The sequence below is a fragment of the Phyllobates terribilis genome, unplaced genomic scaffold, assembly GCF_046119375.1.
Source record: "Phyllobates terribilis strain yellow unplaced genomic scaffold, ASM4611937v1 Scaffold_7__3_contigs__length_470593459, whole genome shotgun sequence".
Taxonomy (NCBI): domain Eukaryota; kingdom Metazoa; phylum Chordata; class Amphibia; order Anura; family Dendrobatidae; genus Phyllobates; species Phyllobates terribilis.
Window position 1 is genome coordinate 103,661,327 of NW_027362767.1, and position 22,551 is coordinate 103,683,877.

At 47.0% G+C, this 22,551-nt stretch overlaps 1 long non-coding RNA gene across 1 annotated transcript in view; it reads left to right on the forward strand.

The window, feature by feature from the left end:
* Window positions 1–11,354: 11,354 nt before the first annotated feature.
* LOC141152919 (uncharacterized) overlaps window positions 11,355–22,551 on the forward strand; it is a 151,145-nt gene continuing 139,948 nt past the window's right edge. Inside the window, exons 1-2 of the long non-coding RNA XR_012247196.1 lie at window positions 11,355–11,716; window positions 19,681–19,799. This is a non-coding gene — a long non-coding RNA (uncharacterized lncRNA). The remainder of the gene's footprint in view (window positions 11,717–19,680; window positions 19,800–22,551) is intronic.

Here is a 22,551-nt window from a genome sequence, read left to right on the forward strand (position 1 = left end):
TCCCTCCTTGTACCACGGCACAGTGGTTCCACCATCTGGACCCGTAACAGTTTGCACAGGCCATGGAATTCGGTGGCTTCCAGGCTCCCTTGCTCTCAGACCTGTACCAACAGGTTTCCCGCCAAAGATCTCAACAGGATACAATCCTGTCCTATTGGACTGTTAACTCCCGCTTGGATGCACTGTCAACCCCGGCTGTGCCCGCCTCTAACCAAGCGGTATCCGTCTCGGTGGCACCTCAACCCAGTGGCGGTGTGACACCCAGCTTAGGACCCCGACTATCTGCTCCACCATGCTTTGGTGGTGATCTCGCTCTATGTCGGGTCTTCAACAACCAGTCCACGCTGCACTTTGAGCTCCTGGCTCATCAGTTTGCTTCAGACCGGGCTAAAGTGGCATTTATCATGTCTCAGCTCACCAGAGAAGCATTGGCGTGTCTCAACCCCCTATGGGAGAGAGGAGATTTTCTGGAGTCTAACCGCCAGGCTTTTCTTGCGACCTTCTGAAGGGTTTTTGATGAGCCTGGCCACGCATCCTCGACTACACAGTACGCTGTGCGTTTCCGTACCCTCACATCTGAACTGGCCTGGAACAACGAGGCTCTGGTGTCTACCTTTTGGGAGGGCCTTTCTGGGCAGATCAAGGATGAACTAGCCGGTCATGACATACTCACCTCTCTCGACGACCTGTTGTCATTGGCCACACGGATTGACATCAGGTTCCAGAAGCGTTCTAAGGAGGTGATCAGTTAGAGAAAATCTCTGAGCCTTGCAGCAACCTTCCAAAGGCCAGTCTCTCTACAAACCTCTGCCTTGGCATCAACCCCAGAAGCTATGCAGGTAGACCAGGAAAAGATGGTCAAGTTTCGTCAGGAGGTCCGCCACGCCGAGGTAAGATGTTTTTACTGTGGCAGCTCGGAACATTTAATCCGCTCTTGTCCAGAGAGACCCGGAAACTCCAATGCCTAGGATTGCTTGGAGAGGTCATCCTGGGCAAAAATTCTTCCTCTCCATCCCTAACTCTGTCTGTATTGATCACCTGTGGTGAGATACATTTTTTCAAGACTGCCTATTTGAATTCCAGTGCCGCTGGGAATCTCATCCAACAGGCCATTGTGGAGCATTATCAGATCCCTATTCAACTTCTTTCGGATCCATTAGCGGTTTCCTCCGTGGATGGGAGGCCCCTTTCAGAGTCCATCTTGCTCGTCACCGAGCCTGTAGTTCTTCAGATAGGAATACTACACTCGGAGAAAATCTCCTTCCACGTGCTGTCCGGCCTCTCTCTCTCTTTACTGCTTGGACTGCCCTGGCTTCAGACACACGAGCCGGCTTTGAATTGGAGTTCGGGAGAGGTGCTCGGCTGGGGTCAGGAGTGTCACAAGACCTGCTTAGTTCCTGTCCATCCTGCTCAACCTCCGTCCACTTCAGTTAATTTGCCGGGCTTGCCGGCACCCTACTGGTCATACGCTGACGTCTTTGACAAGAAGGAGGCTGAGACACTACCACCTCATAGGCCATATGACTGTCCTATCGACCTCATTCCTGGTGCTTCACCACCCCAAGGTCAAATTTACCTCCTGTTGTTGGCCGAGACCCATGCCATGTACGAGTACATCGAAGAGAATCTTGCTAGGGGATTTATCCAGAAATCCACCTCTCCGGCTGGAGCAGGATTCTTCTTTGTCAAAAAGAAGGACGGCTCTCTTCGCCCATGTATCAACTATAGGGATCTAAATCAGATCACTATCAAAAACAAGTATCCTCTGCCTCTCATCTCCAAGATGTTTGATTGCCTCAAGGGCGCCATGGTCTTTACTAAGCTCGATCTCCGTGGCACATACAATCTTATCTGGATTCGCCAGGGTGACGAGTGGAAGACGGCATTCAACACTCGGGATGGCCACTACAAGTACCGCGTGATGCCCTTTGGACTCTGCAATGCACCAGCAGTCTTCCAAGAATTGGTGAATGACATCATCCGAAATCTTATATACTCGTGCGTGGTAGTGTATCTGGACGATATCCTGGTGTTCTCTTCTGATCTACCCTCACATCAATGAGACGTTCTACAGGTATTGCAGAGTCTCAAGAAGAATCGTCTGTATGCCAAATTCGAGAAATGCGTATTTGAACAGACTTCTCTTCCCTTCTTGGTATACATAATCTTGGAGACCGGGCTTAAGATGGACTCCGAAAAAGTGTCTACCGTTCTAAAGTGGCGATGACATGAGAGGTTGAAGGCTATTCAGCGGTTTCTGGGGTTTGCTAATTATTATTGCCTGTTCATTCCTCATTTTTCCTCCCGTCTGCTCCCATCTCTGCTCTGACCCGCAAAGGGGTTAATCCCAAGGAATGGACTCCCGAGGCGTAAAATGCCTTTGTATCCTTGAAACAAGCCTTCTCTTCTGCCCTGGTGCTTCATCGTCCTGACTGTAACAAGCAGTTCTTTCTGAAGGCCTCTTCCTCTGGGTCTGGAGCAGTTCTTACCCAGAAATCCTCGTCCGGGCGAATGGTAACCTGTGTCTTCTTTTCCAAGCTCTTCACTCCTTCGGAGTGCAGTTATTCCATTGGAGATCGAGAACTGCTTGCTATCAAACTGGAGCTGGAGGAGTGGCGGTTCTTGCTAGAGGGGGCCTTGCATCCAGTGGTCATCTACACGGACCACAAGAATCTCGCCTACTTGCAGTCCGCTCAACGACATAATCCTCGTCAGGCCAGATGGTCTCTGTTCTTTGCTCGCTTCAACTTCACTCTCCATTTCCATCCAGCAGACAAGAATATTAAGGCAGATGTGCTCTCCCGCTCATTCCTTTCTACAGATCAAGAGGAGGAGCCTCTACACATCATTGATCCCTCCAGAATAATGACTGTCGCCCTGTTTGACGTTACTCATCTTCCTCCTGGTAAGACCTTTGCGGCTGCTCCGGATAGGAAGAGGGTCTTACTCTGCGGTCATTCGTCCAAACTGGATAGAGAAAGACATTTCTGCTAATTTCCCAACATTATTGGTGACTGACCCTGCGCAAAGACGTCGCGGATTTTGTCTCTGCTTGCTCTTCCTGTGCCCGTAACAAGACATCTAGGTAACTTCCGACTGGTTGACTTCTTCCTCTACCCATGCCTTCCACTCCGTGGCAACATATTGCGATGGATTTCATCATGGATCTTCCTGTATTGGCCGGTTATACTGTCATTTGGGTGGTCGCTGACCGCTTCTCCAAGATGGCCCACTTTATTTCCTTGCCGTGTCTTCTTTCTTCGCCAGTGCTAGCTAAAGACTTCATCCTTCGCATCTTCTGTCTCCATAGCCTACCTCTTCATATTATATCGGATAGGGGAGTTCAGTTTACTTCACTCTTCTGGAGAGCCACATGTAAGCTGCTGAATGTCACATTGGATTTCTCTTGGGCTTATCATCCTCGGTCCAATGGTTAGGTTGAACGTATCAATCAGATCCTCACAAGCTTTCTTCAGCATTTCATCAACGCTCACCATAGCAACTGGGTGGAGCTTCTACTTTGGGCCGAATTTTCCTACAATAATCATGTGAGTGATTCCTCGGCCAAATCTCCATTCTTTGTAGTGTATGGTCAGCATCCCAATATTCCGTTTCCTGTTTCTACTTCGGTTGACAATCCTGCTGTGCAGTCTCTCGTCAAAGACTTTTAGATGATTTGGGAGGACACTAAAATGGCGCTGCTGCAGTCCTCTGAGAGGATGAAGAAACCTGCCGATAAGACACGTCTGGACCTGCCTGTATTCTGTCAAGGGGACAAGGTCTGGCTTTCCTCCAAGTATGTCCGTCTCAAGATACCTTCATACAAGTTGGGTCCGCGGTTCATCGGTCCTTTCGAGATTCTGAGCCAAATAAATCCAGTGGCGTACAAGTTAAAACTCTCTGCCTCGTTACAAATCCTCAATTCCTTTCATGTGTCTCTCTTCAAGCCTGTAGTCCTCAATTCCTTCTCTGACAATCCGGGTACCACTTCAGCTCCAGTCTCTCCTGAGGATGTTTTCGAGGTACAGAGCATTTTGGCCACCAAAAGGGTAAGAAGAAAGACTTTCTTTCTTGTGGATTGGAAGGGGTTTGGTCTTGAGGAGAGGTCATGGGAGCCCAGAGAGAACATTCATGCTCCTCTTCTATTGCGCTTGAAGTAGAGGGAGCATAAAAGGGGCGTAAAAGGGGGGTACTGTAGCGTCAGCATCGGCGTCTCTGCCAGGCAGTACTCACCTCATTGCTGCGGCTCTGGTCCAGCGTCCTCCGCTCCTCCTTCCGGCTCCCTCGCACGCGGTTCCCCAGGCACTGTACCTCTTAAAGGGGCTGCGCACACCATCCTAAAATGTCCCCGGACAATGGCTGGAGGACTTCTGTTATTTAAAGGCACCTCCGCCAAAATGGAGGTGTCTGTGCAAAGTTGTGGTTTCTTTTCTAACGCTTGCTCCAGCCCTCAGGTTTCAGTGCTGCCCGCCAGCCTGTGTATCAGCTGTGCCCGCCTGCCTGTGTATCAGCCGTACCGGCTTGTCTATCAACCGTGACCACCTGTCTGACTTCCAGTGCTACATGCCTACCAGCCGAGCTCATCTGCCAGCCCATCTGCCGTGCCTGTCTGCTTCAGCTGTCAGTCCAGTGGGAGTCGCCTGCTCTCACATGAGGTCGGTCCCAGTGTGGCACCTGGTCCACATTCTCGGTCCCTCCTTGGTTCACGGAGTTGACTAAGCCGCCATGTAGCCAGGGTCGGTCTGGGTATGCACTTAGTTATGCCCCTCTGGTCCCTCCTTGTACCACAGCACAGTGGTTCCACCATCCGGTCCCGTAATAACACATGTGGTAAATGTCCCCAGACTGTTGCTGAGAGGCATTTAGTATAATGACCTCACCTGTAAGATGGCTCATAGCCATGGGAGTTATCATGTATTAAAGACTCCCTTTCCCTTAGGGAGTCACCAATAAACGAGTTTAGTCAAGAAAAGAAGGGGAACAATGCCTGAGTAACTAGGTGGCTCCTAGCCCTACAAGATTTTAGTTTTCAGGTAGAGCATAGGCCCGGGAAACAACATGGGAGTGCTGATGCCCTATCTATTGTTTGGTGGCAGAAGGTGCAAAGCCCCCGGGCTTTGGGCAGAGGAAGGGTATGTAAGGTTGCAGCCGGACCGGTCGTGGACGGGAGGTATGTGTCCCCAAGGTGCCAAGCCTTGGTGATGTAGGATTCGGAAAAGCAGTCTCCAGCACACATAGTGCTGAGAGGTGGTTAATGGGCCAGGATTATAGAGCTAGGTTAACGAGCAGCTGAAAGAGCTGGGGGGGGGGGGGGATCAGCTGCTCACTTACCTCCAGTCCAGGTATTGGAACGCCTGATTTAAGACAGCTGCGCCTGTCTCAGTGTGCTGTATGTAGTGCAAGCCTTGCATGTGCTGCTCAGATTCTGCTGGAGGCAGAGAAAAGCACTTTATTTAAAAGGCTGAGGCCGTGCTGTACAGACTGGTCATTTTGGTGGTTTTATTCAGTTATACCTTTTTGTGCCAAGAAGAGGCTGTTATGTTTTGTTTTCCTGATTGGTTTATGGACACTTAATAAAGCGCCAGTTTATTTTTGATCCTGCGGACTGCATTGCTATGTGAACCCGCATCTACCCAGAGCTGACACCTCACAGGTTTTCTACTAGCGCAATTGTGAAGTCCCCTGGTCCAGGTGCGGTCAGTGTCCTGAACCCGAAACCCTGGTCCCAATGTAACCAGTGTCCTGAACTCAAATCCCCGGTCCCGATGCGGCCAGTGTATGAGAGTGTGAACTGTAATAGCAGCAGGAGAGCTTTAGGACCTTGTGGGTTTTTCTTGACTGAGCAGAGAGCAGGGGCAGACTGGGAAAACCTGTGTGTTGTGAAGAAGACTGCTGTGTGAGATGCAGGAAGCAGAGTCTGAGGAGAAGTGTGAGGACTGAACTTCAGTGAGACTCTCTCCACAAGCTTTCCTGTGGGGGTTGTTAACCCCTGTCTCTAGGGAAGCCGTCTCCCTGCTTAAGAATGAGTGCTGAGTTGGGGAAAGCTGTGTGGCTCTTTGGAGTTTTGTGGAAGTCCATGCGGAGTGGACTAGAGACTTTGTGCTGAACGGGCTAAGTGGCGAGGATTCAGAAAAAGACAAAAGGATACCATCTCTGTGACGGAGCGCGTGGTCGGTGGACTGGAAAACAGTGAGTGACTGTGAGAGGAGAGACGGGGTCTGGTGACATTCACATTGAGAGGATACTGACAAGCCCTGGTGAAGAGTTCTTCCCAGACCGTAACCTGAGGCTACAGGACTAAAGTCCCCGGCGTGTGGGCTCTGCATCGGCCGACAACACAAGGAACCTTTGCTGTTTTTGTAAAAGTTGTTTTTATTTGGCGCCAAAGTTTTTCGGGACTAGCTACAGCCACTGCGAATTACAGGCCTGTGAGAGACCACATCTGAGGTTAACGGTACCGTAGCTTTAAGATACCCGGGTATCCCTATACTAGGGGTATAAGAGCATTTTGTGTAGTGTCATGTATTGTTATTGTTAATTTTGGTAGGTTTGTACTCAGTGTGCAATTTCAGGGATTCCCATAGAACACCCTCACTAGATTGACACTGTGCATAGGTAAAATTGTTCCATATCTTTAGTGTAATTCACAAAAACTGGTAACCTTGGGATAGGCACATTGATTTCAGCTTTTGCTGAGTGTGTGTAACTAGTAGAGATAGTGTCCTAGGGGGAACATGAGACTGATTCTTTCAATACTCAATAGTAGTCTAACCCGTTTCAGTAAAGAAAGTGTTGTTTATTTCTGTCTCTGTCTCAGTTTGTGACTTACTGGATCTCTCTCGGACCTCCGGTCATTACACAGTGTCCTGAACCCAAATCCATGGTCCCGATGCAGCCAGTATCCTGAACCTGAATGGTCCCAGTGCTGCCAGTGATGAATGTTGTCCCCTGGTCCATGTGTGGCCAGTAGTGTTGAGCGAGTATGTTCTGTCCGAGTATGCTCGGGCCGAGCTCTGAGTATTTATAGCTGTTTGACAGTTTTATTACATGTGAGGAATGTGTAAGAAATAGACATTCCTCACATGTAATAAAACTGTCAAACAGTTGCAAATCATGCACATGGGAGCGATTCAACCATATCACCGAGCAGCTATAAATACTCGGAGCTCGGCCCGAGCATACTCGGCGAAAGGGTTAATAGAACATACTTGCTCAACACTAGTGGCCAGTCCTAGATCAAAACACCCCTGGTCCCATTGCAGCCAGTTCCTGATTCTGTATCCTAGACCAGTGAATTTGAACATAGCCCTAGTCTGTGTCAGCAAATTTGACCCCTGGGTTCAGCAGCTGCGGTATTGGGATCTGCCTAGAAGTGGTCCCTGGTGGCTACCTGCAGTCCAGTCTGTCTCCACCATTAAGAGCTCCAGTAAACACCTTGTAACCGCTTAGCTACACCCCTTCCTAGGCAGGCCCAGCCCTGTGGCACATTAGGTCCTCAAATCCACGTGCGTCACCATTTAGCGTAACATAGTTTATGGGGTTCAGCTTTGTAATGTCAGCTGACATCAAGCCCATAGGGTAGTAATGGAGAGGCAACTGCAGCCAAAGAGTTGAATACATCACATAAGATACAGAGAGAATTCTGTATACGTCACTTAGGAGACACTGAGACTGCTCTTTATGGGCCATGGTGTGTGGGGAATACCCGGAGCCGGGTCTCTGTGTAATGCTGGGGGTTGTAGTCTCCATGGCGGCGACCCGGTCCCGTGGCTCAGGGTGGTCAAACCAGTGGCAGATCTGTTTATTTGATTTTTAATGTTTAAATGTCCGACTACGCCACCCGTGGATTGCGGTCACTGAGAACCGCCGCTGCGGGGCAAACCGCTGAGGCTGATGTTGTGTGCGCAGCAGAGGGTAGTATAACTCCCCACGGGAGGAGTATAGCCTCAGGGCAGCGTCTATAGATGGTGAGGGTTGTGGTGCGTGGGCTCAGCAGAAATGACTCAGAGTCCATGCGGTGCAGTTCAGGGTCTTTACTGTTGGTAATGAAGAAGGCCCTGCCGGGAGTACTGGCTAACATTAGAGGCCTGGTCAGTCTGTGAGCGAACAAGAGCCCCCCTGGCCAGGTGGAGGTATAGGCCTTCCCGTCTGACTGCACTCTTCCTGGCTACGCTGCTGTAGTCGTGTAGTAGCCCACGTCCCTGAGTGTACCGTGTGGTGCTCACCCGTATGGCTGGTGACTTGATGCCTTTGGTTCCTCCTCGATGGCGGTGCCGGTCCCTTGCATGTGACTGAGCCTCCGGGCTTTCTACGGCCAGAGGACCTGAAATCCCCTGCCAGATGGTTTCTGCTGCTGGATGTGAATATCCCCACAGCCTCGGACTCCGGTGTCCGGTTCTCTACGTCTTTCTGCCAGGATGAGCTCTATCTGCTCCAATCCCTGGTCTTCAGCTCCTGGCTCCTACAGAGCTCCTTGCTGCTGCTCTGTCCCTTCCTCTGGAACTAATTCTTCTTTGCTAACCCCGCCCCAGATCCAGTTTATAAAGGGCAGGTCCCTCCCCTCCCTGGACTGGGGCAGGAGGCGTTGCAGGCAAATGTGCTCCTGACCAGGAAAACCCATGCTAGCTCTCAGACATGGTATTTCTTCCACTGTGGCAACCAGACCCCCTGGGGTGCCACATTTATACATCCCATAGGAAACATTGAGACTGCTGTGTATACATCACATATGAGACACAGACTGAATACATTACTGAATAGGAGAGGCTATGCAATTTATTTGTCATATGTAAAAATCACTGATCAAAAACTGATGGTAAAAACCGACACACTGATGAAACACTGATGAAATTTGATCCGTTTTATTCCGTGCATGAAAAATCATAGACATCTTATGCCAAAAATGCCCTTGTTAATGTAGTCCAACAAGCAGGGAATGCTACACATATGTTTTCTGTCAAATATATTGCAGCTGAAATCAACTGTGCAGCATGACGTATGAATAATTGTATCATCCCCAAGGTCCTTATAATCCTGGAGATATTACTTTAAACCGTCACTAACACGATAACTGAACATATGGAGTAAAAGGCGTTGCCTGCAATCTAATTAACCCACAGAATTTGGAACAGTCAGGAAGACAAAAATGTGGCAAATGAGAAATGGAGATGAGATTACCCAGAATTCTCCTAGGAGGTTCCAATATGATAGCTCAGGTCCCATCCAGCTTTCCTAGAGTCGAAATAAAAGTTCCAACTGATGGACAATAACTGTAATTTAGAGGCCCAGTGTTAAAATGAGGCCAATTATGACCACAAATTGTGGACGTGACTGACCCCATCTGCAGCTTCATGTGCAGAGGTCAAAGAGTGATGCAATAGCATCCTGCAATTACAGTACATGCACTAGTTTAGTCCATGAAATGGATCTGATTGCATGCTGCAGTTTCTTTTTACATTCTACATTGTGTTTGTAATAAAAGTATCCATCCTTGATACTTTTTCATTCGGAGATTTGGTTCATGAAAAAAAGATCATCTGAACAGCCCAATTGAATATGGTCTTACTGCTGCCCATGTGATGTCAGTTTTTTTCACAGACAGCATTCAGACCAAAAGTACAGTGTGAACTTGGCCTCATAATGAGCAGTGAGCTGGAGTCAGCAATGAGCTGTAAAAAAAAAAAATAATTTTTTTTGCATATTATAGCATTTCAGAGTGCAGATGTTTTCTTTTGATTATATTTAATAGTCATGACGGCTTGAACTTGTTCACACTTGCCTAATTCTGTTTGTAGGTGCTGGTCAATTTTTTTTATTTTTGGGAGGAATAAATTTATTTTTTTCCCAGCAGTTGGGCTTTCAATGTGGCAGCTGCACGACTTTAGAACACTATTAACCTGCAGATTAACCCCATATCTGCAGGTTAATAGTGTTCCCTTGATCCCTTGAAAGAGGATCTGCCAGCTCTGCTTTGGTAACACGTAGAGCCAATTGAATATTCCTCCTTATGTAAGTACGCTCAGTTTGCATAGATTACAGAGATAATGAATCACATGACCAGAGCCTATTCTCTACAGTTAGACTATATTGCAGCAATGAGCTTTTGGGGAGTTTTTATGCTGCATAGTTTCGAAAAAATGCAAGCAACCTATTTTACTTAAAGAGGTTGTCCACTACTTTTGCATTGATTACCTATCCTTAGGACAAGCCATTAAGGTCTGATCGACAGGGGCACCCTCTCCAGTCAGCTGTTATCGGTGTCGGTGGCCGCCAGCAGGAAGTACTCATTTGCTGAGTTGCTCCGTCTACTTGTAGTGGCTGCTGCCGGGTGCTACACGTTCGCCTCCTACTGATTTGAATAGGAGGCTTATGGGCAGTACCAAGCCCCGGCCACTACAAGTAGATGGAGCAGCTCAGCAAGTGAGTACTTCCTGCTGGCGGCCACCGACTCCGATAAGAGCTGACTGGTGGGGGTGGCAGGTGTCGGACCCCGGCCGATCAGACATGGATTAACTATACTAAGGATAGGTGCTCAATGTAAAAGTAGTGGACAAACTCTTTAATGGGTGCAGAACATTTGCAACATCAAAAACTGACCAAAAGCTCATTGTGGGAACGTAGCCTTATAGGAACAGAAATCTGAAAAGAACATAAGTGCTGGACTATGATGTGTTTGACCTAGTTTACATCGTATCGTCCAACATCTTACCAGACAAAATAGTGCATCATGATATTCTGTTTTGTCCTGAATTTTTGGATACGTTTGTGTTTCAAAGGAAGCCTTCAATTCAGATTTGAGCAAACCCTCAAAAAAACTGATGTAGTATGCGACATATTCTTGATGGTGAAGCACTGTCTTAAAAAAAGCACGTCTTATCCTCTGTATCTTACTGTAAAAATATTTTGAAAATATTGCCATAAAATTCAGAGCGCAGAGAGGCAGCTAGTCATGGTAGTGTATAAGATTTTCTGTCAAACAGTGAGATTTCCCGTGGGATATAACTACAAGTGATGGATGAGAAAGCAATGACATTTGCTCAGAAGGAGTATTTGCCAACCTGTGGCTCTCCACCTGTTGTGGAACTATATATCCCAGCAGATCCTGGCAGCCGACCCCTGCTCTAGACAGGGTTGCTGAACTGTTAGATTGCTTGTACTCTCCATGGACGCTATGTAACAGATTTCATATCCAACCTGTGTACAGCTGTTCCTATGCCTTTGCCTAAAAGCAAAAACAATTTCCCAAATGTCTTTGCAATTATCATTCTAGAAGCATTGGCTGTGCGGGTACAAACCGCTCCCGAAATGCCAAACAGCCTTCATGTGATGGAAGGGACTTAACAGCACATGACATAAGGAAATGATGCCCAAGCACTTTCTTATCTAGAAAAAAAATCTAAATGGACAGGCTTTATACACAGCGCAGCCTTGGGAAACTAATGAACTGGTCTCCCTAATTACCTTTCTGGAGAGCCAACAGCATTGATCCGTCTCCTTTCACTAGCATTTTGGCTCCATCTATCCATAACAATCAGCCTGTCAGGTGTAATTTCTAGTCTCAAGCACTTTGTGGGAATTGCTGCATGAGGACGTGGTGGTGAAAGCTTTGAAGCTGCAAGGCGAAAAGGTGGATTTCTGCTTACCTATAAGTGCGTATTATCAATCATCCTCATTGGAGAGACGTGATCCCACCGGACCATCGAGGCTACGTTCCCACGTGAGTTTTTTCTGCACCCATTAAGTAAAATAGGTTACTTGCATTTTTTCGAAAATAAGCAGTGTGAAAAACTCACGGAAAGCTCATGGTGGGAACTTAGCCTTAGATTGTCGTTCTACAAGAGAGGACACAACTAGTACTAGATATATTTTTATGCATATTGGAAAAATAGCCCCCAAAACAAATCACTCCCAAATTATAAATTATACCATATTCCAGCCTCCTTTTTTTGTATACAGATGATAAACATCTTTTGCTTTTTTGTGAAGCACAGATCAATGGCAAGTTAATAAAAGGGGGGCTTTAATTACTGGTGAACCATAAAAATGATGTACTAGGCCGTCCCCCAGTCCCGCAAGCTCCAGATTTACCACTTGGCCGCACAGCTTGTTGATTAATCTGCCATGCACATTGCCAAGCCAGTCCTTACTTGTTTTATGACACCGTCTAAGGGTTCGCTCACACCACCGTATACATCGGACAAGCGCTATCCGAGTTATGCAGACCAATGTTATTCAATGGGACAGTGCTGATGACCTTTTTTTTTTTTTCACTGACAGATTCGATCTGTGAAAAAAAAAATTGCAGCATGCTATGATTTCACTCCGAAATTAGATGGGTGCGAGAAAAAAAATTGGACGCCATAAGGAATCACAGTATAAGATCTGGTTTTTACAGATACATTGCAATTCTGTAACATAGGAAACTGTAAATGATGAATACCGGCTGTAAAAAATTCCATTGAACTGCACATGGATGACAAGTGAGAAAAAAAAAATCATCAACTGGTTTGAAATGTGTTGATGTGGACACACTATGGATATCCACCGATTTGTTTTTGTTTTTTATTTGTGAGGTTGGATTCATTTTAATTTTATTTTAACATTTGTATTTCTTATCATTGTGCTTGTTATATTTTTTATGTTTTTATAGGTGTGTCTCTTGAATTTATATTTTATTTGTCCCTGTTTTAACACATCTAGGATAATTTAATGATTGATCCAAATCGGTGAGATCTTGCCCCTGGATATCATGTTCTAAATTCTGCTGGTCATCAATAGTCAGAATTTTATATATTACATATATTTAATGATGTATGAGCATTGTTTGACAACTGCATAAGATGCACCTTCAACTCACTTGGTGTTTAATGAAAATGTTATATACACTGCTCAGAAAAATAAAGGGAACACTCAAATAACACATCCAAGATCTGAATGAGTGAAATATTCTCATTGAATACTTTGTTCTGTACAAAGTTGAATGTACTGACAACAAAATCTCACAAAAATCATCAATGGAAATCAAATTTATTAACCAATGGAGGCCTGGATTTGGAGTCACCCCCAAAATTAAAGTGGAAAAACACACTAGAGGCTGATCCAACTTTGCTGTAATGTCCTTAAAACAAGTCAAAATGAGGCTCAGTATTGTGTGTGGCCTCCACGTGCCTGTATGACCTCCCTACAACGCCTGGGCATGCTCCTGATGAGGTTGCGGATGATCTCCTGTGGGATCTCCTCCCAGACCTGGACTAAAGCATCCGCCAACTCCTGGACAGTCTGTGGTTCAACGTGATGTTGGTGGATGGAGCGAGACATGTCCCAGATGTGCTCAATCGGATTCAGGTCTGGGGAACGGGCGGGTAAGTCCATAGCTTCAATGCCTTCATCTTGCAGGAACTGCTGTCACACTCCAGCCACATGAGGTCTGGCATTGTCCTGCATTAGGAGGAACCCAGGGCCAACCGCACCAGCATATGGTCTCACAAGGGGTCTGAGGATCTCATCTCGGTACCTAATGGCAGTCAGGCAACCTCTGGTGAGCACATGGAGGGCTGTGCGGCTCTCCAAAGAAATGCCACCCCACACCATTACTGACCCACTGCCAAACCAGTCATGCTGAAGGATGTTGCAGGCAGCATATTGCTCTCCACAGCGTCTCCAGTCTCTGTCACATGTGCTCAGTGAGAACCTGTTTTCATCTATGAACAGCACAGGGTGCCAGTGGCGACTTTGCCAACCCTAGTGTTCTGTGGCAAATGCCAAGTATCCTGCACGGTGTTGGGCTGTGAGCACAACCCCCATCTGTGGACGTCAGGCCCTCAAACCACCCAATTGGAGTCGGTTTCTAACTGTTTGTGCAGACACATGCACATTTGTGGCCTGCTGGAGGTAATTTTGCAGGGCTCTGGCAGTGCTAATGTGGCGCCACTGAGGGTTCGACCGCCACAGGAATGCTGCACTTCTTTAATGGAGTGTGGTGTTCCTCCTCTGAGGTAAGCCCAGTGCGATGGTTGTGACCTAACCTTTTGCATCCAACACCACATTCCACCAGAGGGAGCTATTATGCACTAGGTGCTGCTCCCCTGGTTACGGGGAGACTGGGGAACACAAAGTAGTAGGAACCAGTTAGTGGGTGTGGGTGGAGGAACAACTAGATAATGACACTTTAGATTTCATATTTAATAGAATGCCATCTTTGATCTTGGTCCTTTTGGCTAGTGCTTGTCTAGTTCTTTTGGTCCTAGTTAGTCGGTTCTTCGCTGGTCCTTTGGTCTAGCCTTTGCTAGTCTGTCGTCTGTCACTGTGCTGTCAAAATACTGTGTGTAATGTGACTTCCCTCTGGGAGTGCAGATCCTGTGTGGGCCTGCACCGGCAAGGGACACAGCCCTCGTACCCTGGGCATGGGACGAGAGGTAGATTGCAGACAAGGAATGTCTCAACCCGGCCAAGGACCAGGATCAAGAAGGCCCGGGAGCTTTAGAGTGTGGCTCCCTAGCAAATGGGTCCCGGGGAGGATGCAGACGGAGCACGCCACCTGTCCTCGCCTACCTTATCTATTCAGAGGGATTCCGGCTGCAAGAGGGGTACCGGCCCCCGACACCCGACCTCGTACTCTACGTCCAGGATGGGAAAGCCCGGTTAGACCCTGAGGATCCCACCGGGCGTCGGATGGAGAGGAATTGCCACTCGAGCCCTACACCTGAGAGGAGCTCAGAGGGAGACCCGGCCTATCCACACACGCACAGACGGGAAAGGGTGAAGTCTGTAGTGCAGGAACACTCTGGTGTAGGGTCGCTACCGAACACTGGACTTCCTCGGAGGTAGTCGGACCCCCGTCCCTGGTGGCCGCAGGTCTCCGCAAGGAGCAGGGAGTCGCCTTCCCGCTAATATCTCTGAGTGAGTAAAGCCTTGGAAGTTCACCCCTATGGCCTCCTGGACTGTTCATTACGCGCCATACCACGTGACGCGGTGTCCGTTCTCCCCATGCTACTACTACCCCCTCTCTTTCCTGTTTGCCTGCCCTGAGGCCTTGCTCCGCCTGTGGGGAGCAGTAATAACTTTAGCCGCCACGACACCGGGCCTCAGTGGACTGCTAGCGGCGCTGGTGGCCCTTCACCAGACACCACAGGTGGGGTAGTCGTTAATCAGCCACTCAACCCGGACAAGCCCACACCATCTCTTTCTAATGTGACGGCCCTGAGCACGGGTCGGGCCCGGGCCACGGCTGCATCCCATCTCTTCAACACAGGGCCCGACACCAAGTCCCCCAACACCCAGAGTAAAACACGGGCTTTCTGAGTAGAGGCGTCACACTCCTCCTGTTCCTTCTTGCACAAAGGCGCAGGTAGCGGTCCTGCTGCTGGGTTGTTGCCATCCTACGGCCCCCTCCACATCTCCTGGTGTACTGGCCTGTCTCCTGGTAGCGCCTCCAGCCTCTGGACACTACGCTGACTGACACAGCAAACCTTCTTGCCACAGCTCGCATTGATGTGCCATCCTGGATGAGCTGTACTACCTGAGCTACTTCTGTGGGTTGTAGAGTCTGTCTCATGCTACCACGAGTGTGAAAGCACAACCAACATTCAAAAGTGGCCAAAACATCAGACAGAAAGCATTGGCACTGAGATGTGGTCTGTGGTCCCCACCTGCAGAACCACTCCTTTATTGAGGGTGTCTTGATAATTGCCAATAATTTCCATCTATTGTCTATTCCATTTGCACAGCAGCATGTGAAATTGATTGTCAATGAGTGTTGCTTCCTAAGCGGACAGTTTGATTTACTTGGAGTTATATTCTGCTGTTTAAGTGTTCCCTTTATTTTTTTGAGCAGTGTATATGTTCCACTTTATTAGTCTGTACAGTTACTGTTAGTTTCCAGCGTTTCTTGCTGTAATTGGGAATGCCAAGGGTTAAATGACATCACTAAATGGCTATTCTCCCTATTGGTCAATGTCCCTATAAATAGCCACCTCTCTCTCTTGTTTGTAAAGCCCACCCGAGGAAGACAGCAGGCCGCTGTTGAAACACGTAGTAATAGTGCAATAAACAGGTCTGTATAACATCTTCTCTCTGAGAGTCTCCTTGCTACCTAGAGCTCCATTACTTTTTTTTTTTGGATCGAGTAATGTTCAGCTGAACTCTCAATTCGCCGGGGGTGCGGTTACAGCCGCCGCTCTCTATACTCAGAGTGGTGACTTAACCTGCGCCTGCGCCGTCCCCCATGACTAAAGCCGAAACACTGCCAGGGGGAATAAGGGTAATTTCCTCCCGTCTGAAGAGGTCTAAGTGCTAACACTAGGGAGGTTCAAAATGCTATTATATCCAGACCATTACCACCACTGTGAGAGTTAAGAAATATGAACCACAGTTAAATTATCTCAAAAGTTTTATTAGAATAAACAAAAAACAAATAGAACCCAATAACACAGCCCCTATAAACCCTATTAAAAAACGGAATAGCCAGTGTGGTTATATGGTTGTTGTAAATAATTAGCACAAATGTTATGCTAGATTATACACTGGCACATATAGGTATAAGAATATACAGATAGAAATTACACATAGATATAAGCCTATATATAAAAATTATGTTATGCACACGCCTGGACTGACCAGCGTGTGCGTGTTTAGTGATCCCACTGGACCATGAACCGGAGAGTGCCTGGAGGGGCGTAACTAAGTATCTACCCAATCCGACCAAGGTCGCATGACGGCTAATGACGCCAGTGCACCAGGGAGGAACCGAGCAGAGGGACCAGGTGCTACTCCAGGTGAGACCCCGGACACGGCTGTTGACCCACACCGGAGAATACAGGAACAGGCAGGTTAGGCTGGCACACTGACTGGTGGGTTTAGGCAGGCATGGCAGGTATGCAGACAGGCGGGCACTGGTAAGCACAACTGGTATGCAGGCAGGGAGTACTGGCAAGCACGGCTGGAGTGCCGACAGGGAGGCACTAGCAGGTTGGAGCACAGACTGGATAAGGTCCAGTACAGACTGGGACTCAGGAACAGAACCGCAGATGCGGTAGACAAGCAGAGCGGAGCGGTGAGCAAGAGCAGAGCAGGGCGAGGCCGCCGGAGCCGTGAGCAAGAGCAGAGCAGGGCGAGACCGTCTGGAGCGGTGAGCAAAGGCAGAGCAGGGCGAGACCGTCTGGAGCGGTGAGCAAAGGCAGAGCAGGGCGAGACCGTCTGGAGCGGTGAGCAAAGGCAGAGCAGGGCGAGACCGTCTGGAGCGGTGAGCAAAGGCAGAGCAGAGCTAGGCCGCCTGGAGGGGTGAGCAAAGGCAGAGCAGAGCGAGGCCGCCTGGAGCGGTGAGCAAAGGCAGAGCAGAGCGAGGCCGCCTGGAGCGGCGAGCAAAGGCAGAGCAGAGCGAGGCCGCCTGGAGCAGCGAGCAAAGGCAGAACAGAGCGAGGCCGCCTGGAGCGGCGAGCAAAGGCAGAGCAGAACGAGACCGCCTGGAGCGGCGAGCAAAGGCAGAGCAGAACGAGACCGCCTGGAGCGGCGAGCAAAGGCAGAGCAGAACGAGACCGCCTGGAGCGGCGAGCAAAGGCAGAGCAGAACGAGACCGCCTGGAGCGGCGAGCAAAGGCAGGGCAGAGCGAGACCACCTGGAGCGGCGAGCAAAGGCAGGGCAGAGCGAGACCCCCTGAAGCGGCGAGCAAAGGCAGGGCAGAGCGAGGCCGCCTGGAGCGGCGAGCAAAGGCAGAACAGAGCGAGGCCGCCTGGAGCGGCGAGCAAAGGCAGAACAGAGCGAGGCCGCCTGGAGCGGCGAGCAAAGGCAGAACAGAGCGAGACCGCCTGGAGCGGTGAGCAAAGGCAGAGCAGAGCGAGACCGCCTGGAGCGGTGAGCAAAGGCAGAGCAGAGCGAGACCGCCTGGAGCGGTGAGCAAAGGCAGGGCAGAGCGAGACCGCCTGAAGCGGTGAGCAAAGGCAGAGCAGAGCAGAAACCTCCGGAGCGGTGAGCAAAGGCAGAGCAGAGGGGACAGGGCTCTGTTCACACGGAACAGACTGGAAGGGAAAGGCAGAACCAGATACACACAAGATACTTGCAATGAAGTAGCGAGTGGACTCTAAACTCACAAACGGAAGTACAGCGACAACGAGTAGGAGTTAGGTGCAGGTTCAGACTCTGCAGAAAAAGGGAAGGTACGGACATAGAGAAAGACAGGTAACAGGCTAGGAGAGTGTTCAGACAGGAACTGAGTGTTCAGAGAGGAACTGACACTGCAGCGAGATACAGGAGCGAGTCTGGGTATGCGGCCCCCAGAAATGGCAGAACGAACAGGCTAGGAGCGTGTTCAGACTGGCCTGGAAATACAGCCTCCAGGAAGGCGGACAGACAGGCAAGAAAACACAGATAAAAGATCTAGGTATGCGGCCCCTAGAAGGCGGGACAAACAGGCTAGGGTACAGTTCAGACAGGAACTGCTACTGAAAGAGATACAGGAGCCAGTCTGGGAATACAGTCCCCAGAGTGGCGGAAATAGACAAGAACAGAACAGGACCTGGCACATTCAGAGACAAGGAGCACACTGAATGATAGAGTTGCTCAGGCACCAGCTTCAAGGTGAAGCTGGTTTAAATATCCAGCGACAGACAGCAATAGGCTGAGGACGCATTAGGGGTGTGCCCACAGCAGCTACAAGAAACAGGAAGTAACCGGGCCGCCGCCCTAAGCAGTCAGAACAGAGACAAACATACAGCATGAATAGAAGCCAGGCTAGCAGACTGGACTGAAGATCAAGTTTGCGATCTTGCATAGTGAGAGATGGTGCACTATGCAAGCCCGCCATCAGGTATGTTACAGATTACATATATCGATCCAGGTATATAGTAGAAGCTACAATATTACACTTAATATCTCTAGAATAGAACAGGGCCACAATGAAGGTATTTACGATGTTACCATAATAATCAGGCTTACCATATATACATCAATATCCCTTAATCACGATAGGTAGCCACTAGTACAGGCAATTAGGTGTTAACCATAGTTTCAATCAATACGGACCATGTGCCATAGTCCTGAACCACACTGCCCAGTACCCCAAAGCGCGTTTCGTGTGTAGCTTCGTCAAGGGGTACCAAAACACTATTAACCTGCAGATGAACCCCATATCTGAAGGTTAATAGCATTTTTTCATGTGACAAGTTCCCTTTAAGGATCAAAAGACACTTCTGCATACACTATTCATTATACCGCAACTCCTAGCTGTGTTCTTCCCTTTTAATCAGACATTTAAGTGCGCATTTCTGATTCCTATTCATGATGCTCTTCACCCGTTACCACATACCAGAGACATTTTCTGCTGCTCACAGGCAGACGTACTGCAGGTAATAGGCATTATCGTCACTTGGCAAAACACGTCTGAAATGATTGAACTGAATGAGGTTTGTGCTGAAATCACCTCATTACAGAAAGAGAAGCATTAATATCTTTATAGTTGATTTCACAGCATGGCCTGAATGACTGTTGTGGTGAGCCTAGATCTAACATTATCCTAGAAAAATCAATGAAAAAGACTACTGAAATGTGACTACTAGAAATTTCATTTATCTCTTGATTTCCTGAGAGTTGTTTTCAAAGCTTTCCCAGAAAAAAGTTAAAGCAACGATTCAGTTTTACAAACGGTTTGGGAGATGCCATCTTAATTTCAAATTATTCCTTCTTCAACAGTACGGTATGAACGATGAAACAAGCAGCAGGCAACCTGTCCATATTCTTTACCATACACTACTTGGATTGTAGCCCATCTTTACAGGTCCCCCTAAAGAAGAGTGAAGTCTCCCTGCAAAGTAAGAGACCGCGACACTAAAGAAATTATTCCAGGAGAGCAACAGTTAGGGTACTTAAAAATAGATGAAGAATTAAAACAGAGACCAAAATAGGGGATAGGGGCCACATGACACAAAAGAATTGAAGGTGTTAATAATTATGAAGGGAGGAGTGGTGCAAGAGAGGCAAAGATGTGACAGGCCTCGGAGGTGTACAGGGCATAATCCATACAGAAGTATGTTCTTTAGCTGCTCTTGCCAGAGCACTTGTCCCCTCTGAGCATGCCAGCACCTACACTGACACCGTCAGTGCGCTGCTAGGCTCCTCCATTGTCAGTGCACATATACAGGAACAGAGATTTGAGTTTAGATAGAAAGCTATTCCTATCAATCAAGCTCAGGGACAAAGCTAGATATGCAAATCAGAGGGTGTAATGGTGCCCCAAGAATTGACCACATCAAAGGTGCACCGAAGTGTTCTTATTAGCATATGGATTAAAAGTGAATTTTTGTGCAAATTCACCACTAATATGTATGGTATTTGTGCTATTTTTATAGGGGCTAAGTTTTTTATATACATTTTAAACTAAATTTTCAGTTTGGGGGTGATATACTCACTTTTAATGCACTAGAAAGCACCAACAAGGCACAGAAAAAAGCTGTCACTATTTTTTTTTTTTAATCTAACCTGGAAAATGTGAATTTCAAGAGATTCAGTCATCTATATTATGTGCCACATAAGGCAATGACACTGTTGGCTGAATGTTCTCGGTTTACGAAACTATTTTTATTAACAGTAGATCACACGAATTGTGTTACAGTAACAGATATAATAAACAGTATGCACAATTCTAAATGGGTTACCATCTTTTCCATGTCCTTATATCATCTCAAATCCAGTGCTATGTTTTAGCTAAAGGAGTTATTCACTATATTTTTTCTACTATAATTGGGGCTATGGGTGTGTTAAAACAACAAAAAATAACCTATTCTCACCCAATGGATACCAGTTGTTTCACTGAACTCCTAACCTACTCTTCTGGTAGGGACTATCATTTGACCACATCAGCCAATGGCCAAGTTCACAAGTTCAGTATTTGGTCAGTATTTTACATCAGTATTTGTAAGGCAAAACCAGGAGTGGGTGAAAAATGCAGAAGTGGTGCACACATAGCCCATATTGCCCTCATTATAATCCGCCTATCGCCTGGGGCCCGTGAGTTGATTGTTGTTGTATCTTTGTTAAACTTTTGTATCACTTTTGCTGCAGTATTCTGACTGTTAAGTAAAGTTTTTCTGCTATTCTTTGGGTTTTCACCTTTCTTGTATAAAGAAATAATTTTTTTTCTCAATTGTTGTGACATTTCTCTACCATATGGTGCCATTGCTGACAACACTAAATGGGAAGGTCTTTTATTTAAGTAATGGACTTTTATAGTCAACTGTCTGCTTGACACCTATTTAATGAATAATTAGATTTGCCTGTGGTTGAATTTTTGTTAATTAGAATTTTGTAGTCTAAACTGTGACTTTGCTTCTAAGAGTTTAATTGGACTGTACTTATTTTTGCAGCATGAGTTTGGATGAATTTGTTAAGAAAATTACTATTTTTGGGTGTTCAAAATAACAAATCTTGTTTACAACCAATGACCCACATTTGTGGTAGTATTTTTTAGTATGGTATCCTATAGAAATGTTTATTCTGATCTTTGACAAATCTATTGGGATGTACTCATTAATGCGGAGTAATGTATATTACTATTCCAACAGTAGTTACTGGTATGCTGTATCCTATGGTAAAAAAAATGGAACTGGCTTGTTTACGATATGACAAATGCCATTTACCGATAACTGAGATATGCCATCATTCGCTGATGGGGATGACGATCTACTACTGGTTTAGCACTGCAAGTTTTTCCCTTTACAACAGTACTCCTAGCTACCTGCTGTGCTGGAAACTGAATGGGGTAGAGTTGTGCATTATATTCATGAGCATGGAAGAAAGTGGTGATGCATTACTTGCTACATCAAACTACTGTGGCGGACATCATTTTTATTTTCTGCATAGGGCACACAAGCCAATTAACAGCTGTAGGCTTAGTATTGTATTCCAATTTCAATGATGAGATGTTAAATAATTATCTAATAAAGCACGGTTCACCAGGCAATATCTTCAGACTGTAAAAGGTTTAAATTATGACAATTGATGAACTGCTGCTTTAAAAGTAATTTGGGCAGCCAGCATAAGCAAGAAGACTAGATGAATGTTGGATTTTCTGGAGGGGAAGCTATTTTAGAATTAGTTCATTTAGAAAAATGGGAACTTTACATGCATGTAAAAGCAATTTTTGCCACCTAATATGAGAGTAGCATAATATAGGGTCCACTCTCTGTACCGAAATGTTCCACAGTACCTATATGTCACTTTGCACACTCTTGCTGTCTACTCTACTCTCCACAGTTACTGCATCCCATTTTCACATGGCTAGAAGACTTGATGCTGTCCTTAAAAATCATGGAGTTCTTCCAAAATATTAGATATAGTAGTTTTTAATGTGGGTTGTATTCAGTGTTGCATGTACTAATTTTAGTAAAACTGAAGATTTTGTAATGAAATTATATTAACTAGTGCTGAGCCACCCCCGTAGTGTTCGAGTTCGGTTCCGTTCGTCGAACACCTTCCAACACCGTTAAAACCAATGGCAGGCAAACAAAAACACACAGAAACACAAAGAAAACACCTTCAAAGGTGTCCAAAAGCTGACAAACCGCT